Source organism: Rattus norvegicus, chromosome 7 (genome assembly GCF_021556685.1).
Source record: "Rattus norvegicus strain SHRSP/BbbUtx chromosome 7, alternate assembly SHRSP_T2T, whole genome shotgun sequence".
NCBI lineage: Eukaryota > Metazoa > Chordata > Mammalia > Rodentia > Muridae > Rattus > Rattus norvegicus.
This window is the reverse complement of record NC_141540.1, coordinates 87361455-87371551: the sequence shown is the minus strand read 5'-3', so window position 1 is coordinate 87371551 and position 10097 is coordinate 87361455. Positions and strand designations below refer to the sequence as shown.

Below are 10097 nucleotides of genomic sequence, written 5' to 3'. Positions count from 1 at the left end.
AAACAATGACTTCATAAAATTCATCGCAAATGGTTTGAACTAGAAAATATTGTCCTAAGTGAGGTATCCCAATCAGAGAAAAATACACATGTTATGCACTCATTGGTAAGTGGATATTAGCCTGAAAGCTCAAATTACCCAAGGTACAATCCACAGACCAAATGAAGCTCAAGAAGATGGATGACCAAAATGCTGATGTTTCACTTCTTAAAAGGGGAAACAAAATATTCATAAGAGGGGATATGGAGACAGTATTTGGGGCAGAGACTGAAGGAATGGCCATTCAGAGCCTGCCCCACATATATATATATATATATATATATATATATATATATATATATATATATGTGTGTGTGTGTGTGTGTGTGTGTGTGTGTGTGTGTGTGTGTATGTATATATATTGTATATATATTGCATGCTGACAGGAGCCTGATATAGCCTGATATAGCTGTCTCCTGAGAGGCTCAGCCAGAGCATGACAAATACAGAGGCGAATGTTAGCAACAAACCATTGAACTGAGAACAGGGTCCCAGTTGGAGGAATTAGAGTAAAGATTGAAGGAACTGAGGGGGCTTGCAACCCTATAAGAAAAATACCAACCAACCAGAGCTCCCAGGGACTAAACTACAACCCAAAGACCATATATACATGGACAGATCTAAGGCTCCAGCAGCATATGTAGCAGAGGATGACCTTGTTGGGCATCAATGGGAGCAGAAACCCTTAGTCCTGACAAGGCTTCTCCCCCAGTATAGGAGAATGTCAGGGGGCAGAAAAGGGGGTGTTTTGGGAGGGGAACACCTGTATAGAAAAAGGGAAGGGAGATCGGATAGGGGGGCTTATGTCTGGGAAACTGAGAAAGGAAAAACCATTTGAAATGTAAATAAAGAAAATATCCAATTAGCAAAACAAAAAGAGAGAAAACACTGTTTTTAATATTCAGCTTGTTTCTTTTAAAGGACATTGATATCTATAGACTTGACATTAGTTTCACCATTTTTCCAAAATTTTATCATTGTTAATTTTTGTCTTTAAAATATATTTTGATAAATGTGCTTCTAATTATAAGTTGACCTGATGGATTTTCTTGTATGATTAGCTTTCATGGTATCAGAAGATGCCAAAAAGCTTTCAAAGAATGCAAGAAAGGAATATGAAGAGTCGAAACTGCAACAATGACAACCAAGATGTGATAACCCTAAGGACAGAATAGTGGCCCTCACCTTTGCTGTAACTAAAAGCTCTCTTATTGTTTTAAATGTCTATTCACCCAAAAAGAAAATTATTCCTGATACTGGAAATCTTGCCTAGACCTTGCAAGAGTGAGGACGTGGATTTTGTAGGAGAACTTACTGTGACCACTTCCTTAAATCAACTTACTTTTAAACTACATTCTAAATATATATGCATATACCTACAGATAAGTGTAGCTCTTACTCTCATTAAAATACTTCTCTCTGCAACATATGAATATATTTACAGAAAACCACACCAGATAAAAATGCAGGAGAAAAATGGTAATCAGTTCCAAATGAAATTTCTCAACAAATCCCTGCACTCATGATTCCAAGCCGTGCAGAAGAAGAAACAGAAAGATGGTAGGAACTCTAGGACTAAGGAATTCCACATGAGACTGCTTCTTCTAGAAATTACAGGGAAGTTACATCTGTGAAGTCTTGAGAGCATGACTCTCTACACAAAACCTGCACGAGGAATACATAAATATACACATTAAAGTGCAAGAGGCAATTGTGAATGGATATCATCCTAAATAAAAAACAAAAAGCTATAAAGTGATGCTTAGCACAGAAGAAATAGCCTTCCCTAGGAGAAGCCTCTTAAATCATTTCCCAATATCATTCTGGCAGCCTTAAAATTATATACATTCAAGTCACATTATATGGCTGGAACTGGTTTATAATTTTAAAAATATTTAGAAAAATTTAGAAATAAATAACTATTCATATATGACACACATATTTCACATATGCATTATATGTAAATGTTTGTAGGGTCTGCTTAAATTCAACATAACTCAAAAAACAAGGTCAGTGCAGATGACAAATTTAATTATAATCAAGTCACTATTGGTCAATCAAGGCCATAGAGAAGACTCAGAAGCTGAACTGCGACCCTGAAGAAATACTGCCCATAATATTTAAATGATCAAATCATGAAGCCAGAGAGAGTGTGGTGTGCTGTAGTTTTGTCCAGTTATATTTTGACATCCGGAATTGAACAAGGGAGCTTCCATCAGTTGAGTTGGGAGTAGGTTCGTGGGCCTGGTTACATGAGCACAGTTGAACCTGATGAGCAAGACAGAGAAATTGTCCTGGAGATGTCCAGACTCACACAGCTGTTCCCTCACACATCGTCCCTGATATGTCTGGGTTCAGACAACTAACCGTGTCCTACAATAGAAGCTGTTCAGCTATTGGAAAATCCCCAGCTCCCTTAGAAGCTGGGACCTTGCATTTAGCTTTTCTCTATGATCAAATGGAGTCTGAAAACAAATGATAGTACTTAGAATAACTTTGTTTTGCTTGTTTTCAACAATATGATTGAAAAATAAGAACCTATCAATTAGAGAGAAATTGACACACACACACACACACAGAGAGAGAGAGAGAGAGAGAGAGAGAGAGAGAGAGCAAGACAAAAATGGGTAGAAAGAAGGAAGGAGAAAGACAAAATTCTCACAATTACATTTTAACTTTCAGAATGATACAGTTTATTCCATTTGAAAAGGAAAATTGATTTTACTAATAACAATAATCATAAACACATTTCATTAAGCCAAAAGAAAATTATTTCTCAAAGTGTGATATATTAGTGAAATAATATGTGTGCAAAGACACATTAGTGAATTAATGCTCATATATATATATATATATATATATATATATATATATATACATACTTAAAGAAAAATGAAGGAAGAACATGGTAATCACAAATACTACTCTGAACAAGTTGTACCTCCTATTATTTTATTATATCATGTAAAACTCAGTCTTATTAGAAGTTCTGGAATATAAGAAAGGTCAGAAAATGAAAGAACCAGATGGATTTCATATGACAGTTTATGTCCACTCATTATAGGGGACATATGTCCTTGTTTGTCCTTTCATTGGAAACAGATTCTTTTCTCATACAATGTATTCTGTTTACATTTTCTCTCTCTTTACTCCTTTCAGTTCTTCCCCATCACTTCTCTCATCAGGATTCACTCCTTTTCTGTCTCTCATTAGAAAAGAAGAGTCTGCTAAAAGATAAAAATGAAACATTTCAAAGTAAAATATATTAAGTTAAAACTTGTCTATAAAGTTAGACAAGGGAAATAAACAGAAGGAAAAGAGCCCAAGAGAAGGCATATGAATGAGTAAACAAATATGGTTGACCAAGTAAGGGAAAAGTGGTGGAATAACAAAACGAAACAAAGCAAAGCAAAGCAAAGAAGCAAATAAAAGTAAAACAAATAAAAACCCACCAGCCCCAAACCACCAAACACACACACACACACACACACACACACACACACACACACACACACAAAAAAAAAAAAAAAACCAAATAATAGAAACTCTCTCCAAAATTATAATGTTAAGAGCTACCACAATGAGGATAATGTGACAATCAGAATGTAAATAGATGTAAAGGCACCACTCTTTATAGATGAAGAAAGTGAATTCATCTGTAGACCAAGTCCTATAAATGACTTCTTGATTCTGGAAAAGTAAGGAACTAAGTTGCCAATTCTGAAACTGCAGAGTGAGCCACATACTCATGTGACCTTCTCATATGTGACCCTTTTTGCACCCAGGCTGATTTTGTACCTCATGTCAAATTATTATTAAAATGTAATTTTACTTACAGTTGTTACTTTGTTGTATTTTATATTCTTTTGGTGAAGATAATTTTCAATTCTATTACTTACATTAGAGACTTTTTGATGGTTTGAAGAGCAAATTTTGGATATCAAGTATTTCTAAAGGTATTCTTCATAGTCATATTTTTCGCACAATTCAAATAACTCAAATGACATGAGATTTCTCAATGGTTTAATTTGGTGTAACTTTTCAAATAGTCTGATCAATTTGGATGTAAAACTTTTCATACATAATTATGTTTTTAATAGTCATTTTCAAAATATACAGATAATTATGTTTTGATCATTTTGCTACTCAAGCTGAGATGAAATTCATGCAGTTAATTTTGTTTATTGTTATATTTATGTAACTGACATGATTGCATCTTACTAGTGTACTAAAGCACAAAGCTAAATGAAATCACAGTATAAATAATACCGTTTCACAGTTGATAATTTATTTCCATAACATTGTGGATAGATGAAAAGCCTATTTTAATAGAATCCTTCTATCATACAATTGGTTTCATACATAAATAAGATAGTGCCTTTTAATATAGATAAATTTTATATGACAAATATTTGAAAGGGTACTTATAAATTTTAAATATTCAATTGATCTGAATATGTGACAAAATACATATTATATATCTTACATATCAAATAAAACTAGATTTTCTTGTTATTTCTTATAAAACTACATTATGCCACCCATGTTAGCAAAACAATTCCTAAAAATAGTCCCTCTGTTCTTCACACAAGTGCCACTCCTGAAACATGCCATGTAATAATAATTAACTTTAAAAAGTTGATCTGAATTTGAAGTACCTCATTTGGGCTCTTAACAAAAGGAATATTTTGTACCTTCAAGATATGGAGCCTCCAAAACTAAAATGATATGGTGTTATGTAGTACACAACAGAACCATTTCAAGTTCATTGCATTTACTGTGAGGTTGGCATACTATGTTATGTTTGTGTACATAGCACACTTTATTGATGCATTTACTTTATTGATGCATTTTAATTGTGATTGACATTTTTAATTATCTTTTAGAGTTGCTTTCATTGATATAGCTCTGAGTATTTTAAGAAAAAAAGAAATGTTGTCTGTATTGGTAAGTCTCTTAATGAATATAGAATAGATTATTTACAGCAGATTACACTAGATTGCTTGACAGTGACAGATTTCTAAAGGACATTCCAGTTTAACATCAACATTAGATGTATTATGTGAGATGTTGAGGTTTATATATATATGTATATATATATAATTTTTGTTAATCAATTATGTTAATTAATAATTAATTATTTTAATTAATTATTAATTTACATCCCAATTGTTGTCTCCCTCCAAGTCTCCTCTCGTATAGTTTTTCCTCCCATTCACTCTTCGATTTTGAGATAATGCACCCCATCTTGTACTCTCCCAATCTGGTACATCAAGTCTCTATATTATTAGGTGCATATTTTTCCATCAAGGCCAGACAAGGCAACCCTCTGCTACATACGTGTCAGGGGCCTTGGACTAGCCCATGTACATTCTTTGGTGGTGGGGGTGGGGCTGGTCAGTCTCTGGGAGTTACCAAGTTCTAGGTTAGATGACACTGTTGGTCATCCTATGTGGTTGCCATCACCTTCTCTCCTTCAGCCCTTCCCCTAACTCTTCCACAGGGTTACCGACCTCAGCCTAATCTATTTTGGTAAGCTACTGGTTGGACCTATCAGCGGTTAGGAAAGGTAGACTCCTGTCGGCAAGCACAGCATAATATCATTAATAGTGTCAGGGACTAGTGGCCACCCATGGGATAGAGCCAAGTTAGGATGACCACTGGTTGACCATTCCTTAGTATCTCCCCACGTTTTCCCCTGCATTTCATTTAGACAGAAGCAATTTTGGGGAAAAGTTTTATAATTGGGTCGATATTTCCATCCCTCCATTGGTCATCCTCTCTTACTACTGGTCACTTCAGGTTGCATATCTCCATTGTTGGGCATTTCAGCTAAGGTCACCCATACTGAGTCCTAAAACTCTATCCAATCCCAGGTCTCTAGGAATTTCTAGAAGTTCCCCTCTATCCCTCGTCTCTGGCAGCTTCAAGTTCTCATTCATTCTCCTGGCTCTCTAGTCTTCTCTCATTTCTGTCCCTAGACCTGATCCTCCTTCTCTTTTCCCCTCCCTCTTGAATACGGTCTCTCCTTCCCTCTAGCTCCCATGTTTACTTTGTTCTCTGTTCTAAGTGGGATTGACCCATTCTCACTAGAGCCTTGTTTAACTTCTTAGGGTCTGTGGGGCATATCATGGGTATTCTGAATTTTTTGGCTAATATCCAGAAAGCATACAAACTCATGGAAATTGAACAACTCTCTATTCAATGATCTCTGCATAAGAGAAGAAATAAAGAAATAAAAGACTTTCTAGAATTCAATGAAAATGAAGGCAAAATATACCCAAATTTATGAGACAAAATGAAAGCCACATTAAGAGGAATGAATGATCATAGCACTAAATGTTCATAGCCTGATAAAGAAATCACAAGGTTCTCATATCAGCAATTTAAAAGTACACAAAAAGAGGAGTAGATAGTAGGAAACAATCAAACTCATGGTGGAAATCAATCAGTTAGAAACAAAGAAAACAATACAAACTTTTTCTTCGGACAAAGTGAGGCTGCAGTGGTCTGAGCTTTGCCTTGACGCACGAGGATGACAAGAAGAAAGATGATTAAAAGTGGGCCAAAAAAAGACAAAGACCCAGTAAATTAATCTGGTAGCAATGCCAAAAAGAAGTGGTCCAAAGGTGAAGTTCAGGACAAGCTGAACAATCTTGTCCTATTTGACAAAGTTACTTACAATAAACTTTGTAAGAAGTTCCCAACTATAAGTTTATTACTTCAGCTGTGGTTTCTGAGAGACTGAAGATTCAAGGCTCCTTGGCCAGAGCAGCCCCTCAGGAGCTACTTAGTAAAGGACTCATCTAGCTGATTTCAAAGCATAGAGCTCAAGGAATTTACACCAGAAACACAAAGGGTGGAGATGCCCCAGCTGCTGGTGAAGGTACATGGGCAAGTTCAATTAGTTGTACATTTGGGAAAATAAAACTTTATTGAACAAAAAGAAGAAAAGAAGAGAAAAATGCAAATAATCAACCAAATTAAAACCCAATTCTTTGAGAAAATCAAGAAGAAAGACAAACTCTTAGCCAAACTAACCTAGAGAAGGGAAACAGTGTCAAAATAAATCAGTAATGAAATAGGAGTCATAAACACTGACACTGAGGAAACTGAAAGAATCATTAGTTCTTACTTCAAAAATCTGTACTCCCTAAAAATAAAAAAATCTTAACAAATAGAGCTAGAATCGACTCAAGTAGAACATAAGAATGCCATGCAATTAATTGTAATCAAAAGATGTTTAACAGAAGCTCGCAGATTATTCTACAACGTCCCATTTTTCCTTATTTTGAATCATTTTTTAGTGCATTAAATTTTGTATATTCTTGAGTCATCCACCATCTCTAACTCAGACTTTCTGTAAACTCTTCTACTAGTATCACTGACCTTTGATCAGAAATACAAGATATAGATATCCTAATAGGGCTGTGTACTTTACAGTGCTACATTATCTATATCATAATCAGTAATAAAATTCTGTGTTAACTGTCATCTATGGCAAATAGAAGCTTCTCTGATAAAGATTAAGAAATAAATTAATTTATAGAATCAATGATAAGTCAGTGGGCTTTAGTTTAGACAATTGTCATCTCAGTAGAGTAATACTCACAGGTTCTCCTTTAGGAGGATTGGTCTGTTAACACATGGGTTCATAGTGTCAATGTTAATGCCAAGTATAGTATTCACCTTGTGGAGCTGACTTAAATTCAATCAGAATTTGGTGAGATAATCCCACTTCATTTTTGCCACTGTCTCATGAGTAGGTATATTGTGACATATATAATGTCATTTTATTTTTCTTATTCAAAATTTTTATTTTTTACTCCATTATTATTTAGGAGTCTTGGTCACTAATAATAACTTTGTAAAGGGGAACCACATAGCAATGATTTTTATAATCAACAACTACAAACTAGTTGCTTAGAAGAACATAGCTCAACTTTCCCAGAGTCTAGAACATAAATTTTAGACTCAAGAGTCTGACAATGTCATGTTCTATTGATATATTTTTTGTAAGCACAATTTTTCATTTCTTATAATTTTTGGAAGGACAGAAAGACACTTGTCTGTGTTTCATTTTGATACATAAAATTTAAGTTTGAACAGATCCATTCTTTCCATTGATGCTAAAGAAAACAATCCCTGCTCATCTTTTCTTTAATTTTTTAGGCATATTTTTAAGGAATATACTTCTGCTTTCTCTGAAGTATAAAAATACACCTTTGAAAATTTCATAGGCTCTCTCTCAATTTTAGGACACAAGATTTTCAAGATGTAAGATAAAACAATGTATAATGGATACAGTCTCAAACTCTGACTGCTGAATCAAGCTTGAAATTCATGTCAGGCATTTGCCAAATGATCTTAAAACACCTCAGAATCTACTTCCTATTTTAATAAATTACAAACTAATGAAGCCTTAGAATTTATTAGCAAAAACACAAATAAAAATAGAAGCAACTTATATATAAATATATTCTATATAAATGGCATTTTAAAAACACATTTGGGCATTTTTTGAAAGAAACAAATGAATGAGTAAAAAAAATCAACACTTTTTATGAAATGACACCCTTAAGGAGGAATGTATCCTAGTTCACTCAAGAATTGGGAACTTTTCTTTAATAACAACATTGTTCACTGCAAAACTGTTTTCTGTCATAAGTTCAAGAAGAACTTTGCTTTTCCATTGTGCAACTCCAATTCAGTAACAACACCGAAGGAAAATCACTTAAATTGCCAAGGAATTTTAGGAGGGCTTGGAAATGAAAAGAGTGCTGTCAAGTTGTATGTGAGTACTAGTTGTTTGGCTTGCCATACTCTATCTTATGTGTTGTAGCTGCTTGTTTATGAAAAGATAATTGCTTCTGTCTTTGTACCCACAGCAAATATCTCTGTGTCACACATCACAGCCTGGCTTAATAGTTACTTATGTAAAAATGTGTTATCATTTTCTATAACCTTTGTAGAGATGTATTGTTAATTATGCATAAGATTTTATTTTTAGTTATATGTCTTTCCAGCTTTTTTTTATGGTTTTCTTCCCTTTATATCATTACATGTGTGTTTGGCTATGTCCATATTTCCCCTTTTTACAAAAATATGACTCATGTACTATACAGAAAATAAATGACCTCATCTCAATTTGATTGCAGCTCCACAAATCTATTTCCAAATGAGGTCATCTTTTGAGGCCTGAGGAAATAAGAATTTGAAATATGTTTTTTCAAGAAGGGGCATACCTCAGCCCACTGGGAACAATCAACACAAAGCCAGTACAATAGAACAGAATTTGACTGACCTCTTCAGTTTTGGAATCTGGAGAAAGCTTCCTCTAACCTGAATTTCCTTTTGTTTTTCTAGTAGTTTCTCTGCCTGACATGTTGCCTTTGATGATTCATTTCTGTATACGAATTTAAATACAACATGACCTTTGCTTTGTAGTTAGTTAAAATATCCACAGGTGTTAAAAAGAGGTATAAGGAATGTTCAGAAATCAAATTATTTCTGATTTTCCTATTTTTTCTTTGCCAGTGGTGAAGAATATTCCCCACAAAATTTGACAAAAACTACCTGCCGGGTTGTCTTCTCTAAGTTTGATTTGTGCATAATACTGACAGCCTGCCATGTATCCTTCTCCAGTTCCTTGAATGATAATGGTTTCCCCTTGCAGCTTGATGCATGGTCCAGTTCATCTTCTTGTAGTTTTCCTTCTGCTTCTCCATATGTGTCAATTGTCTCCCTCCTTTATACTCATTCATCATTATTTTAAGTATATTGTATTTATGTGGCTATTACATCTCTGCATTTGTGTGTGTGTGTGTGTGTGTGTGTGTGTGTGTGTGTGCAATGCTTATCAGTAAATTATTTCATTTATTTGTGTACCACTTTGAAGATTTAGCCTCCATTCTAGGAAAGACTATAGAAGATGACAAGTGTTGGAGCACTGGGTTGGGGAGATGGCTCCATAGTTAAGTGTGCATAGTGCTTTTCAGTTCTCAGAATACGTGTTGTATGGCTCATAATTTCCTATAACTACAACTACAAGGGATTTG

The 10097-nt window shown here is 34.4% G+C and overlaps 1 pseudogene; it reads left to right on the top strand.

Annotated features, from left to right (window-relative positions):
- Positions 1 to 3393: 3393 nt before the first annotated feature.
- Positions 3394 to 6978, top strand: LOC148004787 (small ribosomal subunit protein eS25 pseudogene; annotated as a pseudogene).
- The last annotated feature ends 3119 nt before the right edge of the window (positions 6979 to 10097 follow it).